Below are 15007 nucleotides of genomic sequence, written 5' to 3'. Positions count from 1 at the left end.
CAACTCCCATTTATTGTGGCAGGGGATGATGGGAAATGTAGTTCAACAGCAGCTGGAGGGCCAAGATTGCCTACTCCTGTTCTACATGCAAAGCAGCTGCTCTTCCACTGAGCCCCAGCCCCGTCCCCTGGGAGCAGTGTTGGTGGGGATCAAATGGCCATTTCATCCATCCTCCACTCCTATAGCAGGACTATTCACAGACAAGAAGGAGGCTGCCCGTAAAAATAATTAATTGTTGTTGACACACACACACACAACATGGCTGCTTCATACACTTCTTAGGGCCAGTTCACACTTATACGGCTGGTAATCCTCTTTGTGTGGTAGAAGACTAAAGCACACTTTTCCTCCACCACAGGCAACATAACTATAAGGCAGGCACTACATAAAAGTCCATAAAGCTGAGGAAAGTTGAAGGAAAGAGAAGAAGAGAATGACCAGCAGCAAGGTGGATGGACTCCACTACGACAGCAATGAATGCACCACTGAGAGACCTTAAAGGCCAAGTCGAAGACAGATCATCCTGAAGAGAATCTATCTATGTAGTCACTAAGAGTCGACACCCACTTGATGGCACTTAATCAATCAATCAATCAATCAATCACGCCATATAGAGACTCATACAAAATCACAATTAATGCATCTCTTTCAAAGAAGAAGCAAAAGAAGCAGAAACAGAAGCAAGATTGCACAAACCAAGCTAAAGTGCATATGGGTCTTTACATGGAGCACCTACACCACACATTATTCATTGTGGGAAGAAGGGTGTGTCCTCTTCTCCTTCTCTACACAGAGAAGACAACATAGGAAGCTGCCTTATACTGAGTCAAACCATTTGTCCATCTAGCTCAGTGTTGTCTACAGTACAATAAATCTCCAATCCCTACCTGGAGATGCCACAGATTGAACCTGGAACCTTCTGCATGCAAAGCAGATGCTCTTCACTTAACTATGGCCCCATCCCAGCAGACCTCAGATGCAGCTACAAAAGAGTGTGAGCTGGCCCTGCCTTTTTGGCTTCAGTAGCTTTACAGCAGGCATCCCCAAACTGCGGCCCTCCAGATGTTGCTGAACTACAACTCCCAGCATCCCTAGACACAATTTTTTGTGGCTGGGTATGCTGGAAGTTGTAGTTCAGCAACATCTGGAGGGCTGCAGTTTGGGGATGCCTGCTTTACAGTCTCACACTCTTCAGTATAGCAACAGAATGGGAGTGTGTCAAGGGGCAATTTACATGTTGCTTTGTGTATCCAAGCAAGTGAAATGCTGTGGTTAGGATAGCTGGACTCCTTGCCCAATTGCATGTCACTGTCCTGTTTGGGGCTAGGGATGTCATACACACAAAGTTCATGAGAATTGGCCCTTAACTCAACTTTGCTCCCATTCTGCTGAAAGACTTCATTGCATAAATAATCCCTAGGCAATGTACGCAATAAATTTTGAAACCAATTGCAAGCTAACTTCTTTAAGAGGCAGGGTTCATCTAGGGACTGGGTGTGTTTCTGAAGTTAAAAAGCAGGATTTTATGTGGTGAAAATTTAACCAGCCTATAAGAAGCCTCCAGGGAATAAAGTATGGAAATCTGAACTTGCACAGCTCCTGCCATGATAGCTCTAGAACTTATAACCCAAGCCCTCCACACTATTGAAATAAGATGGCCTTGTGGTAGCAAGCATGACTTGTCCCCTTAGCTAAGCAGGGTATGCCCTGGTTGCATACGAAAGGGAGACTAGAAGTTTTTGCACTGTAAGATATTCTTCTTAGGGGATAGAGCCACTCTGGGAAGAGCATCTAGGTTCCCAGTTTCCTCCCTTGCATCTCCAAGACAGGGCTGAGAGAGATTCCTGCCTGCAACCGTGGAGAAGACTCTGCCAGTCTGTGTAGACAATAATGAGTGAGATGGACCAGTGGTCTGACTCAGTATATGGCAGCTTCCTATGTTCCTAACAGGACAGTGATGTACCAAGGACAGAGACCAGGAAAAGGGGACTGACGGATAAACAAGCACATTTGAAGGATTTGCCTGCCTGCTGTGTTGGCCTTCATCCAGCAGGCCTCACAGTTTGCAGCAGAATGCTGAAGATCTGTCTTTCCATCATCAGAAATGATTCCCAAGCATTTTTATTGTCTCTGTGAAGGAATGAGGCACAAACCTCTTCTCCATTGTAAACATGTATAGAATGTTGGCTGGTCTCTGTGTGGGGTCAAAAGTCCATTCTTGTTTCACATTTGGTTTAGCATTTTGACAGCTGACTTTGTGGGGGAGAAACAAGATTTTACAAAATGGTAGGATTTTTTTGTTCTGAATGGCTGGGCTGAGGAACTGATGGGCCAGAGGAACTGTATATATTGGGAGTGAGGTCAAGAGAGTCTCTGCTGGAGCAAGAGAGAGTCCTGGAGGGAGAAGTCAGAAGAGTCTGTTGGAGCAAGTCAGAGCTGGAGGTTGCAGAAGAAAGAACAGAGTCTGCTAGAGGGAGTCCAGGAAAGCAGAGAGTGAGCAGTCAGCAAGAAGAGAAGCTGAGCTTAAATCACTAGAAGAAAAGGAAGAGCCAAGCTAGACTGAGCCCCAGACCTGCGCTGTAATTACAAAAAGAGACTACCCAGCAAGCCCAGAAGCTGAAAAGAAAACACAAGAGGACTCTGAGTAGGAACCAATATAGAGTCAGGTAGTGATGGTGTTTTTCCAGTCTTTATTTCCCCCTGTCCTGCTTCATTAATAGCAGTTTTGAATTTGTATTTTTTGCTGCAAAAGTAATGTTTTAATTGAACCAACTTTTCTAAAAGTAAAATTTCTTATAAAAAAATTAGAAGCCTGTTGATTTGTCTCCACCCTACGCCTATAAGCCTTTCTACACTACTGAGGTGTGTTTTGTTTTGTTGTAATATTTGATAAAGGGAAGCACTGTTGCAGTGGACCCAGCCATACCAAAAGTCCACTTGGTGGCAGTGGTAAAAAGGTTACGAGGAATAGAGAGAGGGCTGTTCCTCCACATGTGGTGGCAGTGGTGGGATCCGTCAGCCCTGGTAGCGCAGAGGGGCGGTTCTTCCACAGTCTCATATGAGTATTCTGTGGCACAAAAGAGCTAATAAGCAGGAGGCTGCAGAAAAAGCTTGTATATCAAGTGAGTGCAGGACTCATCAACTGAGGTTAAAATCCACCATGTTAAAAAAGAAAAGGCTTCCTCTTTTGTGGGGGTTTTAAATAAACACAGAGGCTTGCATTCTGCAGAGTTCCGTGGAAATTAAGTAGTCTTTTAAAGTTACTCCTGAGTAGCACTACTGACTAGGGCTGTACATACGTGGCGGCCCGAAGGGCATAATTCCGCAATCCCCTGTGCTTCTTGGAGATCTAGATCTAACTCAAAATGGGGGGAGGAGGTTAAAAACACAAGCCACACGCAGGCAGGTGGCTGTTTGCTGAGTGCTCTCCCTAGGTAGAGAGCAAGAGAATGGTGCAAAGCCTGTTCCATGGCCCTCACCCAGTCCCCAGGTAAGTGGGGAGGGGAGGAAGGGCAGGAAGAATCTGACAGTGTCAAAAAATGGTTGGAGTTCTGACCCCATCCGACAATTTTGGTGGGCCAATTGTGGCCCCTCCTGACAATTTCCCTGTTGGATCGGGTTGGATTAGAACCAATGTTTTCCAGTGTGCACAGGTTTGCTATTGAGTAACTTGGTCTGGATGTCAGCTGCTATCTTTTGCAACTTCTTCTCCCAGGGGGACAGCAAGTGATGAAGAGGGAAGGACAAAAGTCCTTCCCAAGAAAGTAGTCTCTTCCCAAATTCCCCCTGGGTTAGAGTTGCCATGCCCCGCTCTGGAATTCTGGGTTTCACCCGGATTTTAAGCATCTCACCCGGATTGCTTAGCCCAGGGATTCTCAATGTTGGATCTCCTGATGTTATTGGACTTCAACTCCCATAATCTCCAGGCCCAGTGGCCTTTGGCTGGGGATTATGTGAGCTGAAGTCCAATAACATATGGGGACTCAACATTGAGAATCCCTGGCTTAGCCCACCCAGATTCACCCGGATTTTTGCTTTCATTTCTTTTTTTAAAAAAAGCTAAATTCTAGTCCTTATAGAAATGGAATTATGGAGCAAAATGTGCAGTCACTATTCTGCTCAAAAAAAATTTTTAAGCCAATTTACATAATATGCAGATTAGACACCCAGATTTGGAAAGCGAGAATATGGCAACCCCTCCCAGGGGTGACATCTGAACAGAACAGTTCCTTAATATCTTTGTCAAAGGTGAGGGAAAGGATTGAATTGTTGCTCTTTCTATAGGAAGGTCCACTATCACAAGTTAGATCATAAATATACGCATCTATAGGATGATCACTAAATTTTACTATGGTATACTATGGGGTATACAGAACCTTTAAAATGTCTTTTTGCTTGTTTCATTTTTCCGGTTCTGCTATACATAACCACTTTTTAAAAAACAAGCAGTAGCCTGTTTGGCTTTCTACTTCAAGTTCTGGCTTTTTATTTCCTGTCGCAGTGGCACCTATTTTTAGCTCTCTGTGACTGTGCTGCTCAGACAGATGCAAGCCCATTCTCATTGCAGCTGGCTTTTCTTCCTTTCTGAGAACTGCGGAGACAGTATCAGAGCCATTTCCCCTTCCCTCGTCAAAATATAGCACCAACTATCCCCTATTGCATTATTACATTAAAGCTATAACTGGAGAAATATTTTAAAAAACAAACCAGGAAAACCATGTACCTGGCTATTGATCTGCATTTTAAGTTACATTTAAAGGGACAGGCGGGAAAAGGAAGATACATTATTCCTTGCCTTTAAAAAGTAATACATGTGAGTTTTCCTTCACAAAGGGCACTTTTTAAACTGCAGCAGTTAGAGTTAGGTTTTAACTCTAACCTTAACGGATCTGCATGAAGTTTGGAAAGGTTGTGGTGCTTAACACCTAGTTATCCCATGCCAAATTTCAGTCAGTTTGGATGAAGAGGTCAAATTTTATTACAAACAGAATGTTAGGAACAAAGGAAGCTGCCACATCCTGAGTCAGACCATTGGTTTTTCTAGCTCAGCATCATCCACATTGACTGGCACTGACTCTCCAGGGTTTCAGAGAGAGATCCATGCCCTATCTAGAGATACTGGGAATTGAACTGGGACCTTATGCATGCAAAGGACACATACACCACCTCCCTACTGTTTAGAGCTCATGCTTCCTCATTATGTTCAGAGCTTATAATGGTGGAACAATGTTTGACCACTCCACCTTAACTATATACTGGTGTTACTGGAGCTGTATCTTTGCACCTCAAACATTTGGGAGAGGAGAGCTGGTCTTGTGGTAGCAAGCATGACTTGTCCCCATAGCTAAGCAGGGTCTGCCTTGGTTGCATATGAATGGGAGACTTGATGTGTGAGCACTGCAAGATATTCCCCTCAGGGGGTGGAGCCTCTCTGGGAAGAGCAGAAGGTTTCAAGTTCCCTCCCTGGCTTCTCCAAGATAGGGCTGAGAGAGATTCCTGCCTGCAACCTTGGAGAAGCCGCTTCCAGTCTGTGAAGACAATACTGAGCTAGATAGACCAATGGTCTGCCTCGGTATATGGCAGTTTCCTAAGTTCCTATGTTCCTAACATTAAGAGCTGTACAGCAGAACCAAGCCAGACCACTGGTCCAACAGAAGGTCCTAGGTTCAATCCAGGGCATCTCCATGTAGGGCTGTGAAAGAGTCTTGTCTGAAATCCTTGAGAACTACTGCCTCTTAGTATAGACAACACTGAGCTTGATGGACCAGTGGTTTGGCTCCATAGAAGGCAGCTTCCTATGTTCATTTAGCCCAGTACTGACAGCAAGCCATTTTCCTGTGTCTCAGGTAGAGGTCATTGCTACCGGGCTCTTTAACTGGGAGATAACAGAGATGGAACCTGGGACCTTTTGCATGCAAAGTAACTCCTTGGGTTTGCCAATACCCAAAGGCCGTTTCATTAACAACATAATGTCTGAACAACTGTACATGCATACAGATCTGTACATGAGTATATTGTACACAGATTGTATGTGAGCTGAACACAAAGTATGAAAAGGGCTTATAATTCTTTAGTCTGTAAAGGGTGCCTTAAATTTCCCACGTCTAAGGGAGGGGAGAGGGATAAACAGTATTATCCTTTCATGATTCAAAATCAATTTTCCAATCCATTCCTGCAGCCCACAGCAATTCTGATTTTTTTTTAACCTGACTTCTTACAAAAATTCACCATACCCTTTCTTAAATAAACATTTCAACATGTCTATACTATACAGGCTCCTAAACAGCTTCAATATGTCTCAGATGATCCCACTGCCCTTGCTTGACTTCCATCCAGAACCAAATTCTTGCAGAAATGTAAAAAAGTTGGAAATAAAAATGTGCTGCAGAAACCTGAAATTGCTCTTTTACAGACAGTATTTTCCAATTACCACAGTGCTACTACCTTTTAATAGCTCGCTCCATTTGGAAACAATCAGGGTTCCAGATTTACTTCTGAAAAATGTACTTTAAAAACTCTGGAGTACTGTATGTTACATTTTACATGCTGGCAATGCCGTGGAAGTGGTTGCAGCCCAGGGGACTGTCTGGTTCTAATGTTCTGAGGTAAATTTTCATAACTGTTAATACTACACTTAACTAAAGACACTTCAGACAGGAGATAAGAGGTGAGTTCTGCTTGGCCTGATTGAAAGACACAGGAATACCGTTCTTTCTTATTGGAAATGCAATTAGCAGACACACCAATCTCTAGTTTTTCATAAACTAGACCCCTGCTAACTGAACAAAAGAGGCACCTTTAAAATGTGGTGATCCTCTTTATTTAGCAGGGGGAGAGCAACTGGCCCTATCCACCCCCAGCACAGCATCCCTCCAGTGGCTGTTGCTGGTGTCTATCTTAAGTTTCTCTTTTAGATTGTGAGCGCTTGTTCCAGGGAGCCATTATGTTTATTTATTTTTATCTATCTAAACTGCTTTGGGAACTTTTGTTGAAAAGCAGTATATAAATATTTGTCATATTTGTATAACTGGTCATTCTTTCATTTATAACTAAATTTGCAGCTTCCTGCTTAAAACATCCTTCATTCAGAGCCGTGCTTTTCAAACTCTTTTGCCTTGAGGGAGCCCTCCCACACTGAACTCTCTGCCAAGGAACTGCTGCCCATGGTAAAAGATCCTGGGACAAATTTTAGAGTGCATATTTGGTTCGCCTGGGGCACCGGCCAGGCCTGTTGAGCCTCATATGTCCTGATTGAACTGCCAGGGCACCTTTGTGAGCACACCCCAAATTTCCCGTTGGCTGCACATTTCAGGTGAAGACAAGCAGTGCTGCGCAAATTGTCTTTCAGGAATCTTTGTCCACCAGAGCTTGCTCCAAGTTTGAAGAGGTTCTGGCAAAGTACCACAGTGGGCCAGTATACTGGTTGGGTCCCCAGGCTGAGGTGAGAGCCTGAGGGCAATGGTGTGGAAGGAACAGAGGCAGAGGGAAGAGACAGAGGAAGCCCCTAAATTCATGGAGGACAGGTCTTGTTGCCAGAACCTAAGGGGTATACTTGTGGGTCAAATGGGCCGCAACCCAGAATTTGGCTTTTTTTGGCTACCAGTCTAGTGGCTAGAGGCCACCTCCAGCCTCAGAGGCAAGATGCCTCTAAATACCAGTTGCAGAGAAGCAATGGCAAGAGAGGGGGCATATCTGCATCTCCTGCTTGTGGGCTTCTCAGAGGCATCTGGTGGGCCACTGTGTGAAACAGGATGCTGGACTAGATAGGTCTTGGGCATGGTGATCCAGTAGGGCTGTTCTTATGAAGCAAAAGGAGCAGCAATGGCATAAACGGGCAAACACAGAGAATTCAGCTGCTGCCATTTTAATTGCCCCATCTGGCCTTGCCACAGCCCCTTGCTCCGAAGCTAGACACCTTGTTGGGGCCAGCCACTGGGGAAACGGAGATGCCCCGTGTGCACCAACTTGCTTTCATCACCAGCACTTCTCCTTCTGAAACGCCAGTGATTAAAGCAGGCATGGGCAAGGAGATGCTACACTGGGGCTGGCCATTGTGGCATTTCGATGGCAGGGTATGCAATCTTCACCCTAGACTACTTTTGCCCTCTTTTTCTTTACCAATGGGCCGGTTTGGACAATACAGCCCCCCACCCCTGCACATGATTATGAAGAAGACGCACTGAGATTGTGCCTGTTATCACTGGCGGTGGGGGGGACTGTTCATCTGAATGACCCCTATAATACATTCCAAGTATTTGTTTAAACAAGGAGTGCGTCTATAGGGGCCATTCAGATTGATAGTCCCCCATGCAATAAAGCTGGGAGGGCATCAGCACATCCCCTTCATCAACACATGTGCCAGGGGCTGTATTTTCCAAACTGGCCCACTGTCAACAGATGGCAAAGATATCAGCACTGGGCAGCCCAGGAGGTTTTTGTTACCCAATGGCGGGAGGGGCATTTACTCTTTCCCTGCCTGCTGCTTCTCCATGCCAAGTGGCTCCTCCCATGTTGCTTTCCCTCCTGCAGGGTTCCAAATGTACCTTTGTGGTGGAAAGGGTTCTTAGTGATAACAAAATATCATCCTGCATGACATTCTATTTAGCTCCATAGCTGTTTTCTATATATATATATTTTAAGGTAAGGTCCTAGCTGTGGGCAGAGGAGAGGGGACGATTATTATTATTATTAACATTTTATATCCCGCTCTTCCTTCAAGGAGCCCAGAGCAGTGTACTACATGCTTCAGTTTCTCCTCAGAACAACCCTGTGAAGTAGGTTAGGCTGAGCAAGAAGTGACTGGCCCAGAGTCACCCAGCTAGTATCATGGCTGAATGGGGATTTGAACTCGGGTCTCCCCGGTCCTTGTCTAGCACTCTAACCACTACACCACGCTGGCTGATGACAATGCATTTCCAATACTCCATTATTAACAACAACAACCATCACCACCACCACCACCATATTAATACTCCACCCTTTCAGTCAGTACACAACTGCTAGGGAAGGCTTACAACACTAATAAAATAGATACAATATAGGATAAAAAATTAATGTTAAAATTTAAAAGACCAAGCTAAAACCACAATTAAAATAACAGGTTCTAAAACTGAAATTAAGAGTTATCACATGTCATCAAAGCTCTACACACATCCAATACATCAAAAGTTCTTCTTAATAAACCCCACTGCCTATTAAGACCTGAGGGGGAGATCCAGTTGTGGTTACCACTGGCTCAACATTAGTTGGTGCCCGCAAACTGGCCTTTCCCTAGGGTTGCCCCAGGCCTCTGGAATGTGCTCCCAAATGAAATCAGAACGTCGCCATCTCTGGTTGTTTTTTAAGTGACTTTTGAAAATGCACTATTGATTATCAGGCTTTAAAGTTTATAATGCTTTAAAGTTTTATTGATGGTTATCTTAATCTGCTTTGTATGATTTAAGGTTTTAATTGTGTTTTAATTTGTAAACCGCCCAGAGATTTTACATGGCCAATATATAAATGTGATAAATAAGTAATTAAATAAAATGATGGCTATTTTGGAGTTCTTACCGGACTGCCAGTAAAATCCTATTGTATGTAACTTACCTTCAACCTTCAGGTTGTAACCTTGGTACCAGCGTAGCGAAATGTCCCAAATTATGAACCCAGCTTCTGTTCAGTTCCCTAAAACAAAAATTACATTAGTCCACCACAGAACAGAAGAGCTCTTATATTCATAGTTTCTGGGCCCACTGACCTATCCTCTACATATAAAAGATCTCCACTGTTTGCCGATAAGTTTCCAGGCAAAATACAAGGTTTTGGTTATAACCTATAAAGCCCTAAACAGCTTCGGCCCTGGGTATTTAAGAGAACGCCTTCTTTGCTATGAACCACACCACCCGTTGAGATCATCTGGAGAGGTTCATCTGTAGTTGCCACCGGCTCGTCTGGCTCCATCCACCCCCCAGCACAGTACCCCTCCAGTGACTGTTGCTGGGCACTTTCCAGATTACACGCTACAACAGTGTCACTGCTGTCCACTAAATGTCCACTTAACCCTTGCCTTTGTGAGTGACTGCCTTCATCACCTCATGCCCTCCTCCCCTGCCACACACACATCTAATGGAATCAGCTTAGACAAAAAAGGGCTCAGGTTACATCCATTCTGCATATCTAGAGCCCATGAAGACACACATTTTGCAGTTTACACTTCTGTTTAACTCAGGAATTTCTCCCTCCCCCTCCCCTTCTGGACTCCCTCAACAGAGTATCACAAATCTGCAACCACACACACGCCCCAGCACTTGCCATTGCAAATCAATTACAGCAGACCATACCCCAAACAGGTGTCAAACTCCTCTTCACTGGGTTTTGAAAAAGACCAATTTACTGGCAGGACCACCCCACAGAGTGGGGAAGAGAAACTGCAGGGCATAACAGAAGCCCCATCCCACCGCACAATCCTCTGAAACTAGAGGATATTTTAAAGCCTGACATACTTCAGGCTAAGCCAGAATGCACTCCGTCCCTTCAGGGGAAAAGCCTCCTGCAGCCTAAAGTGGTAAAACTAAGGCACAGGTTTGCCACTTCATTAGCTGTTTGTGAGTTACGATGTCAAAGAGCAATCATTACTTCTGCAGTTGTTACAGCTTATAGGGCATGTACTGTTTATCCTTCCCATACATTTCCCACCAACTCATTATTTGAGCAATCCTGGCAAAATTGGAAGTGGAACCAATAGTAATGTGATAATGTTTCTGTCATACGAATTGCTATTTGGAGAGTTAAGGGCTACTGCTGCACACATCCCCTTTTTCCTACCATACGTTCTGTGAAGACCTTGGAGTTCACCTCCAAGATCTGGACTGAATAATTATTAGTACTCATCACAGAAATTATGCTGGGCTGGATTTAATATTCAGAGTTTAGAAAACTGATAACATTAACCTCACACGATACTGCAATCCAAACATGTATAATGTGAGTCATTTAGGTTGGTTTGAACATGTATATCCATTTTATTTTCACCATGCCTTTATGTCCACAGTCATGTGGAGAAACATTCTGTGGCCGAATAGGTCTTTCAGCCCTCCCCTGCACCTTTCCACCTGTAAAATGTAGGCATTTCCCCCCTCTTTTAGGACTGCTCACATCTTTTCACAACCCTTCAAACCAGATCACCTTGAAAATCGGCAGAGACCTGCCTTGTAAAGCTTAATTATTTTTGAAGTCAGAACTTAATCATGAGCCCTGTAGGGATGGAGGTGTCCCGTGATGAAGGAAGTTGGCAAGCAAAGTCTTGTCTTAATGTCATCGTAGAAAGCAAAAGTAAGCGTAGGATCAAAGTGCGAGGTCATAAATATTCTAATGTGCCCTCATTTACACTCCAAATGCACTGTAAGCAAAGAACACGATCTGTTCAAATTGCTACAGGCCCCAAACGTTTGGAACTATCTCAAAGCTACATACTCCAGGATAATTAAGATTTGCCTCTAAACAATCCAGCCATTCAACCACTTTTCATAACAGTATATGCCCTAGGCCAATAATGTGAATGCTTCATGTTGCAAAACAGTGCTGATAAAAACAAACACCAGTTACGCAAAGACTTGCCTGAACCTCAGGAGATCCACCTCTTTGGACAAACCAGCCACACTGACCCCATGTGTCTTCTTCAGAAGCCAAATCAACATTTACAAACCTTCATTGCACAGATAGTTTGAACCACTGAATACATTTCTGGAGTTGAGTAAAATAGGCTCTTTTCTTGTGACTCATTTTTGCCTGGACTTTTGCAGTTTTCCATAAATTAGTCACCCACCCTCCTACTGTGCATATATGCCAGGCATTGTGGGCCGACAGCAGAGCCAACATCTGCTTTCAATCCCAAAGAGGATTTCTGTTGGCCACTTGGTACATTCAGTTCTGCAAGGAGACTGAAAATGCAGCAATTCAGTGTTCCGTTCTTTGCAACTCGACCACTTGGACAACCAATCACTGCTAAGAACACCCTTCCACTGGGGAAGTAACACTCATATCCTGTAAAGCACACACACTCAAGCTGGCCAACGGACGGCAGATATGCACACAGCCTCACCAAAGATGCTGTTACCCATTTTGCCATTATGTTCAATGGCAGAGAGAAATGACTCAGTGGAGATTTTCCCCCATCAAAAGTTCACTTCCATTTCAAACATCTAGGGTGATTTTTTGGAGAGACGGTCAGAAACAACAGGTTTTGCTTTGCAGTTTACTTCTGGCAAACACATTATATGGGCAAGAAAATGGAAAAATTCAGTTTTACCTTCTTACATAGACCAGGTTAATAAAATTTGGGAAATTATTATGGCCAGACTCACATCTCCAATCGGTGAAAGGAAAAAATATTGACAGCTCAAGATAATTTTAATATAGTTCCCCATTTTTCCCCTGTCTGGAAAGATAGAGAGAAGGAGAGACCTTATTACTATTAATGTATTGCATTATATTAAACTTTGATAAGCATTTTGATTATGTTGTTGTTTTGTCTATTTTACTTGGTTTTATGCAATATCTGTAGGTAATGCTGCAATTTTTCCTCCAAAAATTGCAATAAATATGATGGGGTTTGGGTTTTTTGTTTTTTTGGGTTTTTTAAGAAGAAGAGCATTAGCAGGCAAATATTGCTAGTGTTTCTTTTTCTTTTGCTAAGCCAGGATCAGAAGCAGAATCCTTCCTGCACTCACATGTGTAGGGTTGGGGGAACTCACTTGTGGATAAAGGACATTGCATGGAGCCAGGATTCAGTCCTAGCTCCACGTGACATCTGAAGAAGAGAGAGAAAAGCATCAGTCAGGAAATTGTGAGTCATAAAGAGGAAACAAAACCCAAAAGATTCTACCAAGAAAAAGATCAGTTTATAGAATTGTTGTTAAAAGAAAAGGTTGCATTTGGGGAGGGGCCTCAGCTCAGTGGTAGAACACATGCTTTGCCTGCAGAAGATCCCAAGGTCCCTTGGGAGCAAACTTGAGAAAGTTGTCTTCTTTCTGCCTGAAATCTTGGAAAGCAGCTGAGATACAATACTGAGCTAAATGGACCAGTGGAACTTCATCCATATAAGGCAACTTCATTTAATGGCATTAGCCCCTTAAATGTCTGCCTAAAAGCAGTACTATAATGGGCTGGACGAGGGATAATAAACGGAAGTTGAATCCAAGCAAGACGGAGGTGCAGGTTTGTAGCTTGGGAGTGCTCTTGGGGATGGGTCTCACCCTGGTGCCTCAGGCTGAGGCTGAGGCTGTGGTCAGGAGTGCTTTTTACCAGCTGCAATTGATTTGACAGCTCTGCTTGTTTCTTGAGGAGAATGACCTGAAAACAGTGGTACACCAGCTGGTATCCTCCAGGCTGGACTACTGTAATGCATTCTGTGTAGGGCTGCCTTTGTACATAGTTCAGAATCTTCAGTTAGTCCAAAATGTGGCAGCCAGATTGGTCTCTGGGGTATCCCAGAGAGACCACATTATGCCTGTTCTTAAACAGTTGCATGTTTTTTATTTTAATGTAAACCACCCTGGGCCACTTTAGGAAGGGCAGCATATTCATTCATTCATTCATTCATTTATTCAGTTTATATTCAGTTTATTAAGTAAACCACTTCTTAAAGTGGTTCAGGGAGGTTTACATTAAAATAAAAAACACATAATAAAATGATTAAAATCAGAAAACATTTAAACCAGATTAAAATTAAAACTAAGTATCATTAAAAGCCAGGCTAAAAAGATGGTTCTTTAAGGCCAAGGAAGATAATCCTCTTATAGCCACAAGGAGCGTGGTACACCAACAGAATCTCCAATCTATCTGAAGTCCCGAACCTAAGGTACACTCACTCAATATAAGTCAATTATCTCACAGGGATCCTGGTAAGGGAGATGTTATTCTCATGGCCCACAGCCACTCCGCCCTTCACCCGCTCACTTCCCCTAACCTGCTCAACAACAGAGTACCATGGGGGAAAGAAGTTGGGCCCGCACAGGACCACTACCCCCCCTCCCAACCAGGACTCAGTTATAGAGGCCAGGTTGGCTCCATCTACGATCAAATAATGGATGGTTTCGATCTTATTTTGAACTGAGCTAGTATTAAAAAGGAGCATACCACCTAATGGCGCAGTGGGGAACTGACTTGCCTAGCGAGCAAGAGGTTGCCAATTCGAATCCCCGCTGGTATGTTTCCCAAAATATGGGAAACTCCTATATTGGGCAGCAGCAATATAGGAAGATGCTGAAAGGCATCATCTCATACTGCACGGGAAATGGCAATAGTAAACCTCTCCTGTATTCTACCAAAGAAAACCACAGGGCTCTTGGGTCGCCAGGAGTCGACACCGACTCGAGGGCACAACTTTACTTTTACTTTATGGTTAGGTTTAGTGGAGTGTTGGAACGACTCCCTGAGGCCTGAGAGCTGACAGGGCAGCTGGAAGGGTAAGCCGTAATTGAATTACGGGACTCCCTTCCCCTGTAACGTCATGCTGGCCTGCCAAAACCCGATCCTCTGTTCCCTACCACCACCGAAATACCATCGAACTTCAATCTCATCAAACGCACCCCCTGATACATCCTTCACAAGAGAGTCCAAACACATCCTTGTGAACAGCCTGGCACAAACCACCAAAACAAAACCAAAAAAACTATAACTGGAGGACCTTGAGCACAGTTTCCCCTCCGTCCCACACCAAAGGCCTGGCACCAAAGGCTAGCCTCACTGGCACCTGAGCTGGGGGCACACCTCAGTCCTTTTAAGCCAAACTCCCCAGACCGCACCTCTCATTTATTTATAAACTGAACGAACAAAACAAAACAAACACACAAATTACAGCTGAACTGTAACATCCATGATGACTTTCTGGAGATTAACCCTAACAGCTATTAAAACCAACCCTCTGTTATGTGACTTCCTCATACTATTTTAATATTGTCAACTTCTTCCTGTTCGGCAGACATCTGTCAGATAGAGTAATCTGTAACATTAATCCCCGCGCAAG

The 15007-nt window shown here is 43.9% G+C and overlaps 1 protein-coding gene across 1 annotated transcript in view; it reads right to left on the bottom strand.

Moving 5' to 3' along the window:
- Positions 1-15007, bottom strand: part of SYNE3 (spectrin repeat containing nuclear envelope family member 3) — a 134571-nt gene that overhangs the window by 75618 nt on the left and 43946 nt on the right. The window contains exon 2 of the mRNA XM_053285998.1: positions 9589-9666. The gene's annotated coding sequence lies outside the window, so the exon portion shown is untranslated. The remainder of the gene's footprint in view (positions 1-9588; positions 9667-15007) is intronic.

The sequence above is a fragment of the Hemicordylus capensis genome, chromosome 1, assembly GCF_027244095.1.
Source record: "Hemicordylus capensis ecotype Gifberg chromosome 1, rHemCap1.1.pri, whole genome shotgun sequence".
Lineage (NCBI taxonomy): Eukaryota > Metazoa > Chordata > Lepidosauria > Squamata > Cordylidae > Hemicordylus > Hemicordylus capensis.
The sequence above is the reverse complement of the archived record's forward strand: the minus strand, read 5'-3'. Positions and strand labels throughout refer to the sequence as shown.